Source organism: Anolis carolinensis, chromosome 1 (genome assembly GCF_035594765.1).
Source record: "Anolis carolinensis isolate JA03-04 chromosome 1, rAnoCar3.1.pri, whole genome shotgun sequence".
Taxonomy (NCBI): Eukaryota; Metazoa; Chordata; class Lepidosauria; order Squamata; family Dactyloidae; genus Anolis; species Anolis carolinensis.
The window spans coordinates 297,733,418-297,753,550 of NC_085841.1; the positions used below are offsets into that span (position 1 = coordinate 297,733,418).

Below are 20,133 nucleotides of genomic sequence, written 5' to 3' on the forward strand. Positions count from 1 at the left end.
ACGGTATCGAAGGCTGCTGAGAGATCCAGGAGAACCAGCAGGGACACACTCCCCCTGTCAAGCTCTCTGCGGAGATCATCCACCAAGGAGACCAAGGCCGTCTCAGTTTCATGCCCTGGTCTGAAGCCAGACTGTGCCGGATCCAGATAATCAGTTGCTTCCAAGAATCCCTGGAGTTGCGAGGCAACCACGCGTTCCACGACCTTGCCCAAAAAGGGGAGATTGGAAACAGGCCGAAAGTTATTCCAATTAGTGGGGTCAAGTGATGGCTTCTTCAACAGTGGTTTTATTACGGCTTGTTTGAGGCCGGCTGGAAGTCTGCCTTCCTGGAGGGAGGCGTTCACCACCATTCTTACCCACTCGACCAACCCCCCTCTGGCTTCTTTAACCAGCCAGGATGGGCAGGGGTCTAGGATGCATGTGGTCGCTCTCGCTTCTCCAAGGACCTTGTCCACATCCTCGAGTTGCACAGATTGAAATGAATCCATCAAAATAGGACAAGCAGGTGCTCTTGCTACATCTTCGGAGATTGCATCAACTGTGGCGTCAAGCTCGGAACGAATCAAAGCGATTTTCTTTGAAAAGAACTGGGAAAAAGCTTCACATTTCTCTGCCACATCATCTGTGGGCGCAGTTTGAGGGGTGTTGTTAAGCAGCCCTCTGACAGTTCTAAAAAGCTCGGCAGGACGGTTTTTGGCTGCCTCAATTCTAGAACTGTAATAGGTTTTTTTTACAGCAGCCATTGCTTTGCAATATGTTTTCCTTTGGGCTTTAACCCGTTCTAAATTTGATTCGCTCCGTCGCTTTCGCCACACACGCTCTAGACGCCTCGTCTCGCGCTTCATCGCTGCCAACTCCCCGGAGAACCAGGGTGCTAGTTTAGCTCTGCGCATTGCGAGGGGCCACTCTGGAGCGATCGTGTCTATTGCCCTGGCCATCTCCCCATTGTAGAGAGTGACCAGAGCATCAACAGAATCACCTACCGAGGAGGCGGGAACATCCCCAAGAGCCATCAGGAATCCATTTGGATCCATAAGCCTCCTGGGGCGGACCATCTTAATGGGTCCACCACCCCCGCGGAGGTTAGGGGTTGCAGTAATTCTAAACTTGACCAAGTGGTGGTCAGTCCATGACAGTGGGACTAACGAGAGCTCTTCCACACCACCACCATTCTCCCATCTCTGGCAAAATACCAAGTCCAATGTATGTCCAGCACAGTGTGTAGGGCCAGAAATCACTTGGGACAGTCCCATGGTTGCCATGGTATCCATGAAAACCTGAGCCGCTCCCGACAGGGTGGTCTCTGCGTGTATGTTGAAGTCTCCCAGCAAAAGAAGCTGCTGAGACTCCAACACCAAGCTCGAGATCACCCTGGCTAGCTCAGTCAGGGAGTTTGTAGTGTTGCGGGGTGGACGGTACACTACAAATATCCCTATACTGTCCCGGTCTCCTACCCGCAGGTGGACGCTTTCAAATGAGGTAGATTGCGGGATGAGGCATCTGGTCACGGGGATAGAATCCCTATAGATTATTGCAACCCCACCTCCCCTCCCTCCGGATCTTGGCTGGTGCTGAACAGAGTAACCTGGAGGACAGAGCTGAATGAGGTTAGGCCCACCCGACTCATCCAACCAGGTTTCTGTTATACAAGCCAGGTCTGCTTGCTCTTCTAATATCAGATCACTTATAGTGGTTGTTTTCCCATTAACTGATCTGGCATTCAACAGCACCAGCTTTAATCCATCAGGTCCGCCATCCTGGATACCCAGACTCACCTTGTCAGGAGACCCTTTTGGAATACGTTTTGGAACTAATAATGATCTCTGAAAGTCCCTAGGCCCAATTAACATATTTGGTCTCCTTTTCCCGTACCTCCCTTTTGCTATAACCGTCCCAATGGCGACTCCATGGCTGGCAGAACTCCCCCCATCCTCTGCACATCCCCCACTCTCCTCCCCTGACCATTGTTTAGCTGGGTCAGCCTGACTGGGCCAATTGAACAAGCCAGATGGTGGCACTTCCCACCCTCTTCCCACCCCCCTTACATAGTCTCCAAAACCCTCCAACACTCCCCCCTCTCCTTTTACATTCACATCCACGTTCCAATTACTGAAAGTGACCTGTGCAGAGGAATGGGAGATATTGTAAAAGCAGAATCCTAGTAACAGTTGGAGGCTATAAAGTGCACAGTACATAAGTAACAATAAAACTAAGGGGCTGGAGGAGCCAATCCTATATCTAAAGTGCCTATCTGTTAAATACATTGAATAAATTTCTATTGCCAAAAAACCAATCTGGTTCCGGGGGGCAGTCCCGATCAGTGATTACAACACCACCACATTTTAACATTAGGTTAGCAGCCACACAGGATTTTTAGCAGCTATACAGTACTGCTCTCAACTTCCCAGTCACAAGAGGATTGATGGCTCAGTTTAACAAAGACAAATTAACCCCCCGTCTTCCCAGGTCCAACCAAATTTAGATTAAATTCTGGCAATGGGTCCAACCCCAGAAGTCAGCCAGTGGTGGTAATAGCTATGGTATGGGCCCAGCCCAGAAATTCCCAAAGTCTCAACCCCTTGACAGGCTGCCAGATGCAAAAAGATGTGATAAGATGTGAACAGCTGAAAATGAGCCCAAGGACAAACCAGTAGGCCACGCTTCGTAGCAGGCCGAGGGGCAAAGGGAACGGTAGGACTGAGAACGCGAATGTTTTAAAGCCAGCTGCTCTGCCTTCTTCTCCAGAATGTTTATGGAGTTTTTAAAGTTTTCCCCTCTCTCTTTCCTCCTTACACCAGCAGAAGCAGGGCTGGGGGTGTGCTGGCAAGCAGCGATGGTAACAGCAAGAAGTGAGCAGCAGGCAGGTGTTTTAAGGCCTCCTCCTCCACCACCCTCTTCTTTTCCTCCTTTCCTCCTCACACGAGCAGAAGCAGGGCTGGGGGTGTGGCAGCAGGACTCACTTCTTGTGTGCTGGTAGCAACGATGGTAACAGCCAGAAAAGGAAGGAAAAGGAAGATGGTAAACAAATGCAGGGCCCTTTCATACTTTTGACATGGAATTCCACCTGAATTTTCCTGGATACATTTGTTTAATCTCTTCCTCCTCACCTCCCTCTTCTCTCATACTCTTATTTCTTACTGAGCACTTTAGGGATCCTTTCACATCACAGTTATAAAACCATGATTCTGTTTTACTGCTGTTATTCTGTCCTTTGAAATCCAGTAGTTTGCACCTGTGCTTTTCTTAGAAGATGATTTTGGAGAAGTTTAGTGGCAGATCAAATGCACTGCGAAGAAACAACTTACAGGTCAGGCATAGCATTTTCAGATAGGTCAGGGAAAGTTTCTAGCCCAGAACTGGCAGATTTACTTCTAGTCAATGGAGACAGCAGTAAATAAGTTTGACTCTTCATAGGAATGGTTGTAAGGCAGTCTCCAAGTCAGTGGGAAGAATGTATGAAATATGAGAAGAACCAGTGATGTATTTACTGTGGTAGAGACACGTGATTTACAGTTGTATTTTCAGCATTATTACCTAATGATCATGGTTATATCTGGTCAAAGGTGAAGTCTCCATGAGAACTTCAATATTGCTTTGTCATCCTGCCAAGAATAGAAAACCTTACAACACTTGCTGGGTTTGCTGCCTAGGGACAAAATGTTTCAATAGCAGGAATCAGACTCAAAGCAATTAGATCAAAATCATACATTTTAAGTAGAAATTTTGGAGTGATGATTTTCAAATTTAATGCATATCTATAAACCTTTTATTTGATTTCTGAGAGAATAGCTTTCCACCTCTTCACACTAGGCATTTTTGCCCCATTTTCCCACTTTACTTCACGGCAAAGATGGGGCCTGCCATGCACCATCACACAACGCATGACAGGTCCTGAACTCTTTCCTCTCAAAGTTGGGGGGAAACCTTGAAAGGTGCTTCCACCACAACTACAGGGAGAAAAGTGTGTTTTGGGTAGCTCCTCCCCATTTCCCCATGTGATGGAAAAAAGGGCAGCAGGGCAATGTGTGTTGCTGTGTGTTGCCACCCTTTCTGCCATCTGATTGGGGGGGGGGGGTGCCACAAGCTACCCTGCATGTCTTTCCTTTCACTGGCAATTGCCATCAGAACAGCACAACCCAAAAGAGCCATGTAAGGAGGTCCATCGTCTGGAATGTGTATAGAAATAGAAAAAGGGGGGCATTTTTATTGTATAAAATTTTGGATAGTGTGATTCATTGGTGTATGTAGCATTCTCAGTGGTGGCACTCTTCTCCTGGCTTTTCCATTTTGCATCTGGCGAAAACATTTCCTCCTTTTGCTTGATTTTGCATCAAAGCTTTGCTGCTTTCTTTAAATGTATTCTGACATAAGAGCTGTGTGTTTCATTATAGCTTGTTTTTTTCCCCTGTTATTTTTTTCCCAGGAATTACAGACTGATTGCTATGAGGTTTAACTGTGATTCTATTCTCATAAACTAGACATAGAATTTTGTGAACAGGAAACTAATAGAAGCAGTTCATAATTATAATGATTAAAATAATAAATTTTCTATGTGATGAAATATTTGTTATATTCAATCTTTACACCAATTCCTTCCTTAGTTTTTGTATTATTATTAAAGTGATGGGCTTGCAGCAAATTAAGAGAAGAGGAATGTGAATACTTGAATCCTACCATTTTATATACAGTACAAATGTCCCATAGATATCATTAAAAAGAAACAAAAAAGTAAACCTTCAACCTGCAGGGAGCAACAGTGAAAGATCTGTATTGATCAGAAGATCTTTGTGTTTACTTTTCAATAAATACTGTGCAGTAAAATATATAGTTTGTCTGTATTTTAATTAAATCAGTTAACAGCAATTTTACTACAGGCAATATGTTTTATACATCAACAGCTAAGGTAATCTGTTTGATATATCCACAGTCTATTGCATAAGAGCTGATGATTTCACTAAGACGTACTTGATAATTTCAGCATCTCAAAATCACTAGAAGAAGAGCAATATGCAGCCTTCAAAGTAGAGAGGCACTCCAGATCTCTGCATCCTAAATGGCTTGCTGCTAGCTATACAAGAAGTGAAGGAAATTCATCTCTACGATTCAGGTTAGTCGATCCAGGACTTTTAGTGCTTCACTTGGAAGAAAGATGCTTTACCCAGCACAATGTCATTGACAGGTTTGCATGAGCTGAATATTAATGCCCTACTGAAAATTGCCAGATTTTCAGAGGCTATTTTGTGCACAGAAGAGACTATATTGGCAAGACAGGTGGAAAATGCAGCTACAATGCAACCAGTAAGATATAAAGATTGCCTCGTTTCCTTTGATTAGAAAGACTTTGCTAGACACAGAGCTATTTCAGTTGAGAGCAGAATTCTCAATGAGGATTTGGAAAGTCTATAATCAGATAAATCTTTTCCATATTTTGACTAATGTGGGTGAATGGAGAGAAGAGACCTAAAAAGGCATATATAGAGATAAGTTTTCATTTTGTTTTGTTCCCTCTATATATAGGACACTGCAATATGCATGCCATTTCTGTCAATTCCACAGTGTCCTCTGTATTGCCAATTACAGCAACAATAACAGAGAAACCAGGGGCATCTTAAAGATCTAATGTGCTTTATTTTGCATTAGTTTATGCATATGCAGCCCATTTAAGCAAGCAAAAACCTTATTAGTCCTAAAGGTGTCACTCAACACTTCATTATCTATTCATTCACAGACACAAATTCACCCCAGTCCCAGTTTTACATCCCATTCTAGCACTGTTTAGAAACATGGAGGGAAACAGGGCTATGCAGAAACAGATATCTGGTTCCAGGTGCCAAAGAAACAGGTCCTTCTCAAGTTATTCCCTTCTGTGAAATAGTATTCGTGCAGGTGAAATAACTGCATTTATTGGGTAATATCCTACTGCAATCTTCCATCACACACACATACACAGACACACACCTTCTCAAAAGCATTTTCCAGCCCATCAGACCAATTATTACATTGCTAGGGTTGGAGGGAGGTTGGCCGCATAGGATGCAGCAAAATCAAAGGGATATAAGAATTTCATTCTGGGCTGGTATGCTAGGTAATATTGTTTAGCCTTCAATTGGCTCTTCTATTTGTGGCAGGGATAGGAAATGTTTGGGCTATGGGCCACATTCATGCCTGAGCTGCATTTTTTAGTCACCAAAGCCTCCTACTAGTTTCCCAAGCCTCCATTAAGCATTAGCATGCTTTATTGGTGATTTTTAAAACAATATATGCCACAGTGCTTTTGGATAAGAAAACTGCTTATTTGCCTGAAAATATGCCCAAAGAAGGATGACATTGGGTTGCTGTGAGTTTTCCAGGCTGTATGGCCATGTTCCAGAAGCATTCTCTCCTAACGTTTCACCCACATCTATGTCAGGCATCCTCAAAGGTTGTGAAGTATATGGGAAACTAAACAAAATCTGGTTACCACTACTAAAAACACTCTAAAATCAGGACAGTAAATAAAGAACAGCACTCTGAAAACGGAAATTCCAGACATGAAACTAACACCTCCCAACAAAGGATTCCCCCTGTCAGGAAGCAACCAAGCCTTGAAGTTGCAAGGCTTTTTAATGCTAATCAAGGTGATTACTTGCAACATTCAAACTTGCCTCCAACAGACAAGAGTTCATGGCCATACATCCTAGAAAACTCATAGCAACTCAGTGATTCCGGCCATTAAAGCCTTTGACAACACATAGGATGACATCACTTTTCAGGCTCCAATCACCATGCATGTGGTTTACAAAAGGTGGTACAGAGCAAAAATTATTTAGCAAAAAATTGTCACAGATTCGATTTCTAGCTTTGTTGAAACAAGGGCTCTTAAATTCTTAGTTCTTCTGGTCTAAACAAATGCCAGCATAGTCTTTGACCAAAGCAATGGGTGGACCTCAAATCTTCCTTTCCCAAGGTTAGGATAGCTACTGCATACGAGCAAACAAGTTAGTTCTTCTTTTCTATACTAAAACTCTGTAGTCTCCACTTTAAAAGTCAATCCCATTCCAGAGATAATGGATCCTACATATTTCCAGATGGTGTTAATTCATTCTGTAGAACCCGAATGGGCATGTCACTTTTACATTTTAAGGACAATAATGACTAAACTAATTCAAGAACATTGAATTTTGCTTTTACATGTCTTAGAGCTGAAAGCTGTATGTTCTATGAACATACTCCGAATATCAGGCTTCTATAGGACATTGTGAATGGGGTTAAAACTGGATATAGTACTATTATTGTGTAATATGAAAGATTCTAGATAAAGACAGGTCTAAAAAGTCTATTTATAGCAACATTCTAGGACAGATAAAAGTGATGCTTTGTGAGCTGTTTCACATTCCTCTGATAAGACAGACAGCTTGCATCCTTCAGACATTGGGAAAAGGGATCATTAATTTCATAAGGATTTTGTGATCAGGAGGTTGCCTAAGAAAAGCGTTGAGGTCCATAATGAACCAAAAGAGGGGAGGAAATAATTTATAATTATACAAAACTGCTTATAATTCTTAAAATATACTTGACAATGTTTATTTGTTGTGAAGAAGCACAGCATTATTTTTCTCGTCTGTTCTCAGAACTGGGGAAAGCTACTTATGGCAGAAAGCTGAATGCCATGGACTCCTGATGTTGCAGTTCTTTTACAGTTTCTGAGGACTATAATCTCTTGTGAAATGAAGACACCATGTGACTCCAGCAAGCATAACAGGTCAGTGACAAAGAGGAAAGGAAAATACATATCAGTACTCTGTTGGTTTTTAAAGGTTTCACAAGAACTCCCACACTGTATGTAGTGCAGAGCAATCAAGACTCTTTCTGCTGCTGCATAATCATACAACTGCAATTATTAGTCATCCCATTAACAGCAAGAGGTAGCAGAAGGGTCTAGACCCATTGGCAGATTGCTGGGTGATCTACTGTCTATTGGCAAGCATTTGGAACTCCTAATTTTTGGTAGTAACATCAACAAAATTATTCCTTTCTCTATTCCCAAATCATACTTCTAAAAAGAAAAATATATAGATATACTGAGCAGTGGATTTCTGACAAGAAGAAATTAGACTCCATTCAGTATTTAAAATTTGTAACCCAAAAATGCAATGTTACCAAGGGAGCCTGAATTGTCATTCCATGACCCAAAGCCCTTCCTTGTGGACCTCGGGACTTTTGTATCACACATACCACTATGTTTTCTTGGTAGAAGACGCACATCTCCTCAATGCAGAAGCAAAAGGGACACAGCTGAAAAGTGCTGAAACCAAATAGGCAATTATAGCAAAGTAGCCTTGAAATTCAAGTAGCCCAAAAATAGTCTCATTCTAAAAGCTGGCACAAGAAGCAAGGAACACACAGTATTCACCATCTGGCTTCCGAACTCTGCATTTAGTACAGTTTATCCTAATACTGAGCTTCCTCTTAACAAGCCTTGATAATATAAAAAAAATCTGGGAGACATTAAACTTTTAGCTTAAGTAGATTCTATAGCTTAGTTTTAGATTTAAAAAGAGTAATTTATGAACTAATACAGAGGAAATGCAACACTCGTGAGAGAATAGGAGGTTTGAGTGCACAGCCTGATGTTGTGCATGTGCATTCAAGTAAGCCTGATAGACTTCAATGGGACTTTGTTCCAAAGCTGCAGAATGGGACTCCAACTTTGATAAATAGCTGCTTTTCTGATCAGATAAATAAATGAAGCATGTAGACCTTGCCTTGAGAAAGAAGCTAGCAATTATACTTCATAATTTGGCTAGTCCTCAAGGAATGTTATTTTTCTTTCTCCTTACTTCATAGAGCTATGTACCCAGTTTTCTGCATAGTCTGGAACAGGGAAAGAGAATCTGGCAAAGATATTAAGGATTTTGTGAGTCAGCGGCTTTCTCTTTCACAACTAGCATGTGCAAACATGTCCCAGAAAAACATTTTGGCTATAGCTACATTAGTAATTACAGTAAGAAATTGTTGTGCTGCATTCATTCACTTTTTATAAAGCCTCTACACAACTATGTTGTCCAGTCATGATTATCCTCTATTTTATGCATGTGTCTTTCATCTTTTCTCAAACTGGAGACACTTCCTCCATACCACCAAGAACACCAAATGAGAGGCACAAAATTCAAATGTATGAATTAATTTAGCACAATGTTTCAATTGCTAAAAAGAATGGAGTACTGTTACAGTCAGTGGCATATTTGAAAAATAAATTTATTATAGCTCAGGACACATTGACAACAGAATGCAGAGTGCTATTTTATGACCCTCTGTTGTTGTTTTTTTATAATGGAAATTTAACTAATGGAAAACCCCTTTTAAATGAAAAAGAATAATAGAATAAAAGCACAACAGCACAGTGTTCAGGACTTCTAAAAAGGAGTTTTTAGAAAGTGTTGCTGAATATTTTAAATCATTTTTCCATGTTCAATGTTTTCCACTAGCTTTGTCATATTATGATAAATATCCCTTTTACACACATACACACAAAGAAGCATTGTACTGTTTATTAGAAGACGGCTTTTTTAAAAAAAAACAAACAAAAAAACAAAACAAGCTATTTTCTGATAAAAAGTTCAAAAACCATTAAGCAGTAGGAAGTTACAATGTGTGCTAAGCTTGAATTGGCCTCTACTCCCACAGCAATTATGTCACGTCCACAAGAATGACTAGAACATTGTGGGAGTAAAAGAATATTAGAAAATCTTAAAAATGGTTAGAAATGACATTTTCTACTATGAAGACACTCTGATGACAAGAATACTATGCTTATTTTGCACAAAATGTTCATGTAGTTGTTTTGGGTAGTAAATCGTATTTTCTGTACCGAAATATCTCCCAAAATATGCACAATAATTGAGAAAACTGCAAAACTGTATATCAGGTCATGTCAAGATACACTTTCTCATCAAGAACCAATCTACTCCCCAAAAGCTATCTGCCTGTCTATCAGTTCAACAGTACTTTTTATTTTGCTTATAATTGATGTTCTTTTTCTAAAAGTTCTATATTATTTAGGTCATATTATTTTTAAAAAATATTTAATGTTGACATCAGTGGATATTTCCCTTTGGGTTCATGATAAATATTAGTATGAAGAAAATAATCTGAGTAGACACTGACAACCATAAGATGAAAAAAACAACAGGAGAAGAAGGAATTCAGAGTTATTCCTATTGTGTTTTGCAAGAAAAAATAAGGAGGAATGAAGGGCTTCCTGCTTGTCACAATTGATCTGGCCTTAACAGTACATGCCTTAGTTAACCCGTATTTTTAAAATAATTTTATTAAGAATTTTCCAAGAAAATAAGATTTAAAAAAATAAAAGAGGGTAGGGGGAGAGGGGGAGGGTAGAGTGCTGGGGGGGGGGGGGGGAAAGGCAAATTAAGTTGTCATTAACTGCTGTGCCACATTTTGTATGAGTGTTCTCTTGACAAAGATATGAGTTGGTGTTTGCCTGGCATGTGTTTGAAAAACAACTTTCTAAAACCAAGTACACTCACTGCCTTTCAGAAGTTTTTTTTTCTTCTAATGAGAGTTGTAGTTTATGAGGCACCAGCACTATTTGGCAAAGAAGGCTAAAAACTTTGTAAAACTTCAAGTCCCATGATTCCATAGTATTGAGTCATGGCAGTTAAAATTGTATCACATTAATTCTACTGTGTGGATGTACCCAAAGTCAAGATGCTGTTTTTTGACCTATTACATTTTAATACACTGGAGATTATGACATCTAAAATCTATGAAATCCTGTTCTCTTGGAGTATTAATGGAAAAGCTGAATGTGAGCCAACAATGTGATGCAGCAGCTAAAAAAGCCAATGGGATTTTGGGCTGCATCAAAAGGAGCATAGTTTCTAGATCAAGGGAAGTAATGATGCTTCTCTATTCTGCTTTGGTTAGACCTCACCTGGAATACTATGTTCAATTCTGGGCACCACAATTCAAGAGGGGTATTGACAAGCTGGAATGTGTCCAGAAACAGGTAACTAAAATGATCAGAGTCTAGAGACCATGCCCTATGAAGAGAGACTTCAAGAGCTGGGGATGTTTCACCTACAGAAGAGAAGGTTGAGAGGAGACACGATCACAATGTTTAAATATTTGAAAGGATATCATAAGGAAGAGAGAAGGGCTTGTTTTCTGCTGCCTTGGAGACTAGAACTTGGAGCAATTGGTTCAAATTACAGGAAAGGAGATTCCACCTGAACATTAGGAAGAACTTCCTGACCATGAGAGCCAATCAACAGTGGAACTCTCTGCCTCAGAGTGTAGTGGGATCTCCTTCCTTGGAGGCTTTTAAACAGAGACTAGATAGTCATCTGTCAGGGGTGCTTTGCTTGTGCTATTTCTGCATGTTAGGGGGTTGGACTAGATGGCCCATGTGGTCTCTTCCAATTCTATGATTCTATGATTCTAAAATATTATTTCTTTCTTAGTCTTCAGAGAAACCTGAATTCTTGAGGGCTTTCTATACATCTATTGCTGAGAAAGACAATGGTTGGTGAGTATTTAGACCAGCCTTTACTGTAGCTGCACTTTAATGTGCACTATCACTATCTCCTCAAAGGAGGTCCAGTTGGTTCCTTGCTTAGTGAGCCTGAAATAGGCAGTAAAATCTGCAGTTTTCTTAAAGGTGTTTTTTTTTGGTACAGTTTAATATGCTTTTTCCTTTCACCTCTCCTCCTCCCCTCTCTCGTCTTTGTTTGAATTAGTCAATGGACTTTAGAATTGATATTTCCTTAGCTTACCTCCTTCCTAAAATCATTCATTGTAGGATTGGTCCAGTGCCCAAAGTTTTTCAGGTAGATCATTACAAGCTGAAATAATAAAATGTATTGAAGCAGAATTCAAAACAATACAAAAACAAAGGAAAATACCTAAAATATCTATAAAAATCCTAAAAGATAAAATGGTTTACAAAGGAAAAAAGAAGGTTTTGCCTGGCACTGAAAAAAAATAGTAATATGGACTCTGGGCAAGTTTCTTTTCAGATTGCATTTCACAAACTGGCAGTCATACTTAAAGGTCACTATCTGTACAAATATATCAGTTTCCATGAAAATATTGTTATCTTTAAATCACAGTGTTGTCTCTCAGAGATTTATGCATTGATAAGTCCCATGTACCTCCATGCATGAAGTTTAGAATTGGATCCTCAAATACAGTAGAGTCTCACTTATCCAACATTCGCTTATCCAATGTTCTGGATTATCCAAAGCATTTTTGTAGTCAATGTTTTCAATACATTGTGATATTTTGATGCTAAATTCGTAAATACAGTAATTACTACATAGCATTACTGTGTATTGAACTACTTTTTCTGTCAAATTTGTTGTATAACATGATGTTTTGGTGCTTAATTTGTAAAATCATAACCTAATTTGATGTTTAATAGGCTTTTCCTTAGTCTCTCCTTATTATCCAATATATTCGCTTATCCAACGTTCTGCCGGCCCATTTACGTTGGATAAGCAGGACTCTACTGTACTAGTCAAATTTTAAATACTGTGTATATTCATGCATGAGTCTAGAATTTTTAGTCAAAAAATCAATCTAAAAATCAGGGTTGATTCATTCATGGGTCAATACAAGTACTGCACTACTCTTATCAAAAAAGGAACAATCTGTTTCCTGATTAGAGTGAAAAAAGCAAAAGGTTAGTCCATCCCAGGAGAACCAAAAATTAAAAAAATACCGACCCCCAATACTGTCTCCACATCAGTGCCGCTTTCTTTTCCTTCCTTTCTCCTCTTCCTCCTTCTTTTGAATGCCTGGGTAGGAAATGGTGGCAGTGGTGGCAGCTGTTTGGTGCCTTCCCGCAAAAGATGGCTGCTTCTTTTAGGCTCTCCTGGGATAGTTAATATGGCACCTTAACTTTTATGCAAAAATAAAGAATCCCTTTATCTGAGTAGAGTGTTGAAATACCTTTTTCAATGCCTGGTAGGAAATCGGCAGCAGTGGCTGTTTCCCCTAATGTTTTCCTCTCCATGGAATGACCCCCAACTTATCAAGATCCAGTGTTTGGGCCCCCAAACCTGACCTTGACTTATTATACAAGAGGTTGGGTTCTACCCAAGTATATATAGTAATAAATTCTAAAATAATTTATCTTAAATTTTTCTTTCAAAAGAAAAAAAACAGGAATAAACAAATCAGTACATTATGAAATCAGATGGCACCGTTACAACTTATGTATAATCACTGTTACTTCACAATGACTCATCACACATATTTTTGACCTGAGACAGTGTGTTCTATTAGGATGTTCCCAAACTATTATTCCTTGTTACTTAAAGCATAACATCTCTTTCATGTTAAAAAGATGTAAATCTGTCTAGGTGTGCAGTGCAAGTGAACCTAGGCAACTGAACTATCATGAAACTGCATACCCATTGTTCATAATCTCAGTTTATCATCAAAATGAGCCATGGAGCCAAATTTTCTCATCAAGTTAATTATTTTCAATTTGGGATTCATTTTCAGGGATATGAAAAGATTCTAGTGCTATTACCTCAAGCAATTATTTGTTTGGTTTTCTCCCTCTCTCTCCATCACTAGTTGTGTGTATAAGTATACATGTGTACATATACAAACAGTTATCTAAATGTCTAGTTCTGTACAAATATGTCAGTAATCAAAAGACTGCTTAGCCAGGAGTTCACAATCTGTGACACACTTCTTAAGAAACATACCATGATGGTGCACGAATGAAGCATATGTCTTAGAAGAGAAGTTTATACAAACTGGATCATTTCTCCTCATATCCATAATTTGTTAATAAAGTGAGAGACATATCACATTAATCTCATACAGCATCATTCATTAGACCTGCAAAATACTTTGATGAATTTGAAGACTAGCCAATAGGTTATCAATATTATTTCCTGTGCCACTTATTTTATTGACTCATGTTACAATGTTATATCATTTTACTTGGGAGTAAGCCCACTGAATTCTATGTGTTTACAACTGGATAGACATGCACAAGATCACACACTTAAAATTGCAAGATATATTTGTCAACAATGCACATTATTTAAATGTTTCACTTACCTCCAGGTTCAAAAGGATTGGAGGACAAAGGGGTGAAATCCCTCTCAAATATGGAGAAAGATTTTCCCCTCACTAAAAACATAAGCAATTGTTTAGAAAGCAATAATGGGTAACTAATTTGTATAACTAATATGGATTAAATGCAAAGGTTTTAACAATTATTTATTTTAGGAGATTAATTTTTTTATAACCCAAAAAAGAATTACTGCAAGTACAGACATTTTATAAATACATCTTGCTGGATCAGGCAAAAGTCTACCTAATCCAACATTTCTTGGAAGGATTCCAAAAAATGAAACTGCTAGAAAATGAGCTGTGTTCCACCAATAGCCAACATTCTGCCCTTCCTATCATTGAAAAAAATTCTCAAAGCCATTTAGATTTTTTTTTACTTGGACTAGATAATAAAACATCTCTGGAGCATAACAGAAGTATGACCTCATCAGACAGTCAGTGGCAGGAGGCAGCAGCACTCAGCTTGGCCACAAGGCATGGGGAATCCAGTACCCCATGCCTCGCATCGCCCACATCAACAGGAGGGTGAAAACATTGTCTGATGGGAGCTGGCAAGCTCCATGGGTGACTGGGGCTAAATTGGCATATGCTGCCAATTTTAGTCCCATATGATTAGGTCGGTAGTCTCCCTGATGTGAAAGTCCCATGTCCTTATGGTTTACTTTGGGGCACTTATGATAGACAGGAATGAAAAATGACAGTAAATGCCTTTGACAAATTATTTCACAGTAAGTTTGGCCCCAAGAGAAGGGGAAAAGTTATGAATACAAAGATGTATTAGCATCAGAAGACAAATGGAGAATCTCAGAAGTGTGTTCTTTATGTGTATTTAAATCAGTTCTTGCTTAAGATGAGCATGCTTTATTCTTGTATCTAGACAGGCAAGTAAACAATGACAGCTTGAGGTGGATTTAACTGACATGATAGTAGGATGACCTTAATGGTGTCCTTATGAGACAGCCATTTCATGGAGCTGGAAGATTAGATGAAGTACCCTTGATAAGCTTTATTCTGGACATCTGCTGAAGGAAAGAAACATGTTAAATGCATAGCAGATTGTGAGAGGAATGTCCACTTTTCCCGTGCTCAAATTAGCAGCAATATTCTAACATAAAATAAATAAACACAAAAATAAATAAACTGGTAACTCTCTGAATGGGCCTCTGGTTATTTTGATGTTCATTCTTTAGAGTCATTTGAATAGCTACCACAGCACAGCCTTCAAAACGTGTTTTGTTTTTTTGTTGTTGTTTTTTTGCAAGTTGGGTTGTGCAAAAAGCATGAGCACAATGTCTTCTTCTTCAGAGCTGTTGATAAATTTATCGTGATCAAAGGGTTTCTACTATCTTAGTTACTGAGTTTACAGTTAATTTAGGTGCCAGCATTTTAACAAAATTTAATATTCTAAATTAAACAAATGACTCAGCAAGTTGAATGTACATGAAGTATTTAAGGCCACCTAACTTGCAGTTCTGTGGGTGTTCTTTTATGCTAATTTCCCCCCCAAATTTAGCATTCCAAGATGCTCTAGCCAGCTGTCCCAGAATCTTTCAAAGGAGAGGAAGTATTCATATGTAAAATATGTAAGCTTCTGAGATATGGAATGAAAATCATAGAGCTTGGAGTCTGAATGAGAAACATGATTGATTGATTATGCATCCCCAAGGGAGGACAAGTGTGTATTACTTTACATTAATCATATTCTTTAAAGTAATTTTTAGAAGTATATTTTGGGATTTTTATTTTGTGTATGTTGTTGCCAAGAAACATTAACTGCAGTATCACTTTACTTTCATTTGTGTCATCTCAAGACTCCCCCCCCCCCCCCCCCCACCAATAGCAACACATTGACGGAAACAGGAGTAGAAATAAGATGAGTTGTTTCTATAATTCTTGGAGCAGTAGAATTAAATCTATTCCTTTTAAAAGGGGAAATGATGCAGAGTCCCCAAATGACAAGTAAAAAATAAAAAAAATTATGAAAAATAAAATGAGTCAATGAGACATATCCTTTTTCTTTCTGATTCACTTAAAGAAACAAAAGGAAAAGTTTCAAAATGCTGTTGAGAACTTTCATGGGTGAATTAGTACTCCATGAAAATTGGCAATTACTGTTTCTTATCAACTTTGAAAAAGTTTGAAATCTAACCTAATTTTGCCTGTGGAATATACAAACAAAATGAAGGAGGGAGCCCCATCAAGTTAGCTGGGCTTCCAGAGATGAATTCCTACAGACATATGCTTTTAAACATAACTGATAAAACACAAGACTTCCATACAAATCATCTGTAATTTACATGTAAAAGTCCTCCTAGTATGACTTCCAGAGAATTTAATGATTTGAAATCAAGAATACCTATGGATGAATAATGATAACATGGCAAAATAACAATTCTAGCTGTTTATACACTTCATATCGAAAATTAACAGGCAAAATAGATCCAAGATCATATCTAACTAATATCAATCTTCTATCAGTGGATAAAGAGATTTGTAGCTTTCATGAGATAATTATTTGAGTGGCTGGAGCTACCATTTGCTTCAGCTACAAGTGCCAGCTTCATCAGCCAATTGACTTAGCAACTCACTGATTCCTTCATTTCAAACACCACATATTTTCAAACATGAAGGCCCTGTTGGATGAACAGAAATCTGTCCTCACTAGACAAATGCATGATTATCTGTCTTTCCCTTTCTTCCTCCCTCCCTCCCACACTTTTGAACTTGATAGGCTCAGTAAGAATAATCCTTTGCTGCTTCCCTTGCACCTTCCAGTGTTAAGAGAAATTGCATTTTAAAGATTCAGATAAAACATTTAAACCCTTCAGTCAACATCTTTCCCAAATTAATACCAAGTGACAAGATGGAAGTATTTGCAAACTTTGTCCCATATGCAGGTTCTGGTATTTTTATAGGAAGTACAAGTATAACAGATCTAAAAGTAAATGTCATCTCCAGGAGAGACTGATTGGAATGTCCTCTTCCAAGGCAGCCACATGAACTGCAGTCTGACATAGTACTTTTAAAAGAGGGGAAAGCATCTGGTTTTCTTTTCCTTGAAACACCTCCACCTCTGTATTCTGTATAAAAACAATTTCAAATCTTCAAGAAGAAAGTGACAGACAAGCCAACAGACACATCACAAAATCTGTATTCAGCAGTAACAGAACATTTTCATTACGTTTTCTGTTAGTAGACCTTAAGGAAATAAAACCCTCTTTAGAAAATTAACTGAAAAGGCAATCTTTATGGATAGGTTAAGTATCCAATTTCATCATGATAAATTCCTCTCCCTCCTCACTCCACCCCAAAAAGGTGCACAGAGAGACTACTGATGCTCTTCCTCTACCTGCTCTTAACTACACACATCGTAAATCCGATGTAAAATAGTCAAATCTCTAACGTTGCATCTAGTCATCCACATGCATGCACCAAAAGGGAGCAAGGTAAGTTCAACCATTCCACTTGGGAGACTTTTCCTGTATAGACATAGGAAAATCAAACTGAGGTAGAAATTAAATACCAAAATGGAGGAGCCTGTCATATCACCGCACTGCAATCATATTTCACAAATAATTGCAAACACTAAGAGAATATCAACTTCCTCAAAGACATCATTTGCAAGTGAAGCAAAGACCAGAGTTTGGTTAAGATTAAAGTCCAGTCTGCAGACTGGTGGGGTAAAGCCCACCACAGTATTGTTCAAAGTGTTGCCTTACTTCCACTTATATGTGCTTCATCTTTTTAACAGTAACCAAGAAAAGGTCTATTGAATTCTAACATCCTGGTCAGAAAAAAGGATAGAATACAAGAAGGAATCTGAAATAAATTCAGGACTGGAGAGGCAAGCTTCCACAGTAAGCAACATCACAGATAAACTTTACATAAGAAGCAGCAGTTGATGAAGCCTGACAAGATAGTATTTTTACTATCAACCTAACTAGTAAATAGCAGCAGGAAAATCTCTGTGAAGCCACATGATCATAATTTCATCTGAGCAGGCAAAAATTCATGGCAAAGCAATATCAGATAAGTGAACAGGAGGACTCCAATCCAAGTTACTGCCCAGGTATAGGAAAGCTATAGAGAGTGACACAATACACACAGAATTTTTCCCCACAGAAGCTACAGAAAAGCTCCCAGACATGCCTTTAATATAGAATTTTAATTCATCACATGTTAATAAGGAACATGCAGAATTCTTTGACAGTTTTTTTTTATTTCCATGTTAACCATAGGGTTAGCAGAGAGTTTTCAAAGCAAGCATTTGACCCAGTAAGCATATCCAAGGTGGCATCAGGAGCTAATTTCTTTTCATCTTTTTAAAGCAAGGCATGAAATATGAGCACACACATGTAGAGAGGAGAGATGGAGTGGTAAAAGATCCTAGACTTACCTTTGTCTCTGATAGTCCCCCTTTAAAAGTTCTCCAACAGAAATTAATTCCACCGGCGTTACCTGGATTCTTTTAAGTCACACAGGAGCTCAACAATTAGTTACTTTTCAAATGGTCCATTTGCTGATCATCCAACCATAGAAAAATAGGTGTCCAAGAGACTTTGTCAAAAGTAAGTCCAGGATTCAAAGCACACAAGGGGGTGAAGAGATAGAGGAATTTAGTCCAAGAATAGAAATCCCCTCTTTTCCTGATATATTATCTACCTTCTTGCTCACCATGAAAACTGTAGAGCAAAACTGTCAGTGGCTGCTCCAGTAGCTGCTGTGAATGCTGCAGATGGTATGTCTCGCTGTTACCTTCCCAGATGGGTAGAGGATTCAAAGAACAGCAAAAGCAGCCCCCCACCACCACCACCACTCAAAAAATATAATACCCAGGTGAAATGCCAGCCACTCACTCACACGATCTAATTAATCAAGAAAGGGATGAGTTGGTCACCAAAGGCATCTCCTTCCAGAGTGCACGGGATTATGGCAAGGTTATTAATCTTGCTTTGCTGCATCCCCCTCCACCCCCTACGTTCGGCAGCCTGCATTGAGATGATTGCCAGTTCTGTCTCTGTCCCTGTTCTACTGCATTTTGCTCAGCCCTCCCTTGCTGCGAGTGAAACACAGCAGAGGGAGGAATACTAATAAGGTGGTTAGCTACAGTTTCTTCAAGCCATTCTACATATGTACTGTGTGTGTTTGCATGATGTGCAGACAAGTGTTCAAGAAAGACAGCATGTTTTTTCTTATGCATTTTTCTATGGAGAAGCACACTGTGGATTCATTTGTATTTGCTACATGAAGGCAGCTTCACCCACTGAAAAGAGGAGATTTCTTTTGGATTTTTTAAAAAGGAGGATCAGAGCAAGGAATCTTATTTTACTGCTGATCTAAAGGAAATAGAGTGTTAGGATCCCTGGAGGCCTAAAGCCATGTCCTCACAGTTAGGGGAGAGAAAAATGGTGTGTGTTTGTGTGTGTGTCTGAGAGAGAGAGAGAGAGAGAGAGAGAGAGAGAGAGAGAGAGAGAGAGAGAGAGAGAGAGAGAGAGAGAGAGAAGTTAGTCAATAAAACTCTGAAGACTATAGGACATTGAAGAGAGTGCTGTAACCTTGCCAAAAATGTCACTTAAATGTAATGCTTTAAAACCAGGAAAAGGCACAAGAATGAATGGTCATTTGTTTAAAGAAAATAACAGCTATTTGTTTCAAGATATAAATCAGCAAGTCACCTGTATTTTGGGAGATTGAAAGGGGAGGAAAAAGAGAAAAAAAAATGTGTCCGAGCAAGTTGAACTATAAAGAGTGCTCAAATTGCTCCGACACACACACACACACACACACAGCCCTTTCCATTTTTGGCTATTTCCCCTGAGTGTCTGTGGGATAATCTACTTGCATCTTTTACCTCCTCTTGTCACAAAAATAAAATAAAGCCAGGAATATGAATTAAGTTTAGAGTTCCCAGTCCCAGGTATATTAATAAGATGCTTTGAAACCAACAAAGGAATGAGAAAGGTTGGCTAAACAGTGTTTGTCCCTCCCACAGTTCATTCACATTTGATCATCCATGTACAAATTCATCTATTGAGCTGC

At 39.1% G+C, this 20,133-nt stretch overlaps 1 protein-coding gene across 9 annotated transcripts in view; it reads right to left on the reverse strand.

The window, feature by feature from the left end:
* Positions 1-19,534, reverse strand: part of lrrc4c (leucine rich repeat containing 4C) — a 1,096,970-nt gene extending 1,077,436 nt beyond the window's left edge. For 6 of the 9 annotated variants that reach the window (XM_062958427.1, XM_062958370.1, XM_062958331.1 and 3 more), the window contains exon 1: positions 18,491-19,127. The gene's annotated coding sequence lies outside the window, so the exon portion shown is untranslated. Of the gene's footprint in view, positions 1-18,490 lie in introns of all 9 variants that reach the window. The other 3 variants (XM_062958473.1, XM_062958620.1, XM_062958669.1) reach the window with 3 other exon arrangements.
* Positions 19,535-20,133: the final 599 nt, after the last annotated feature.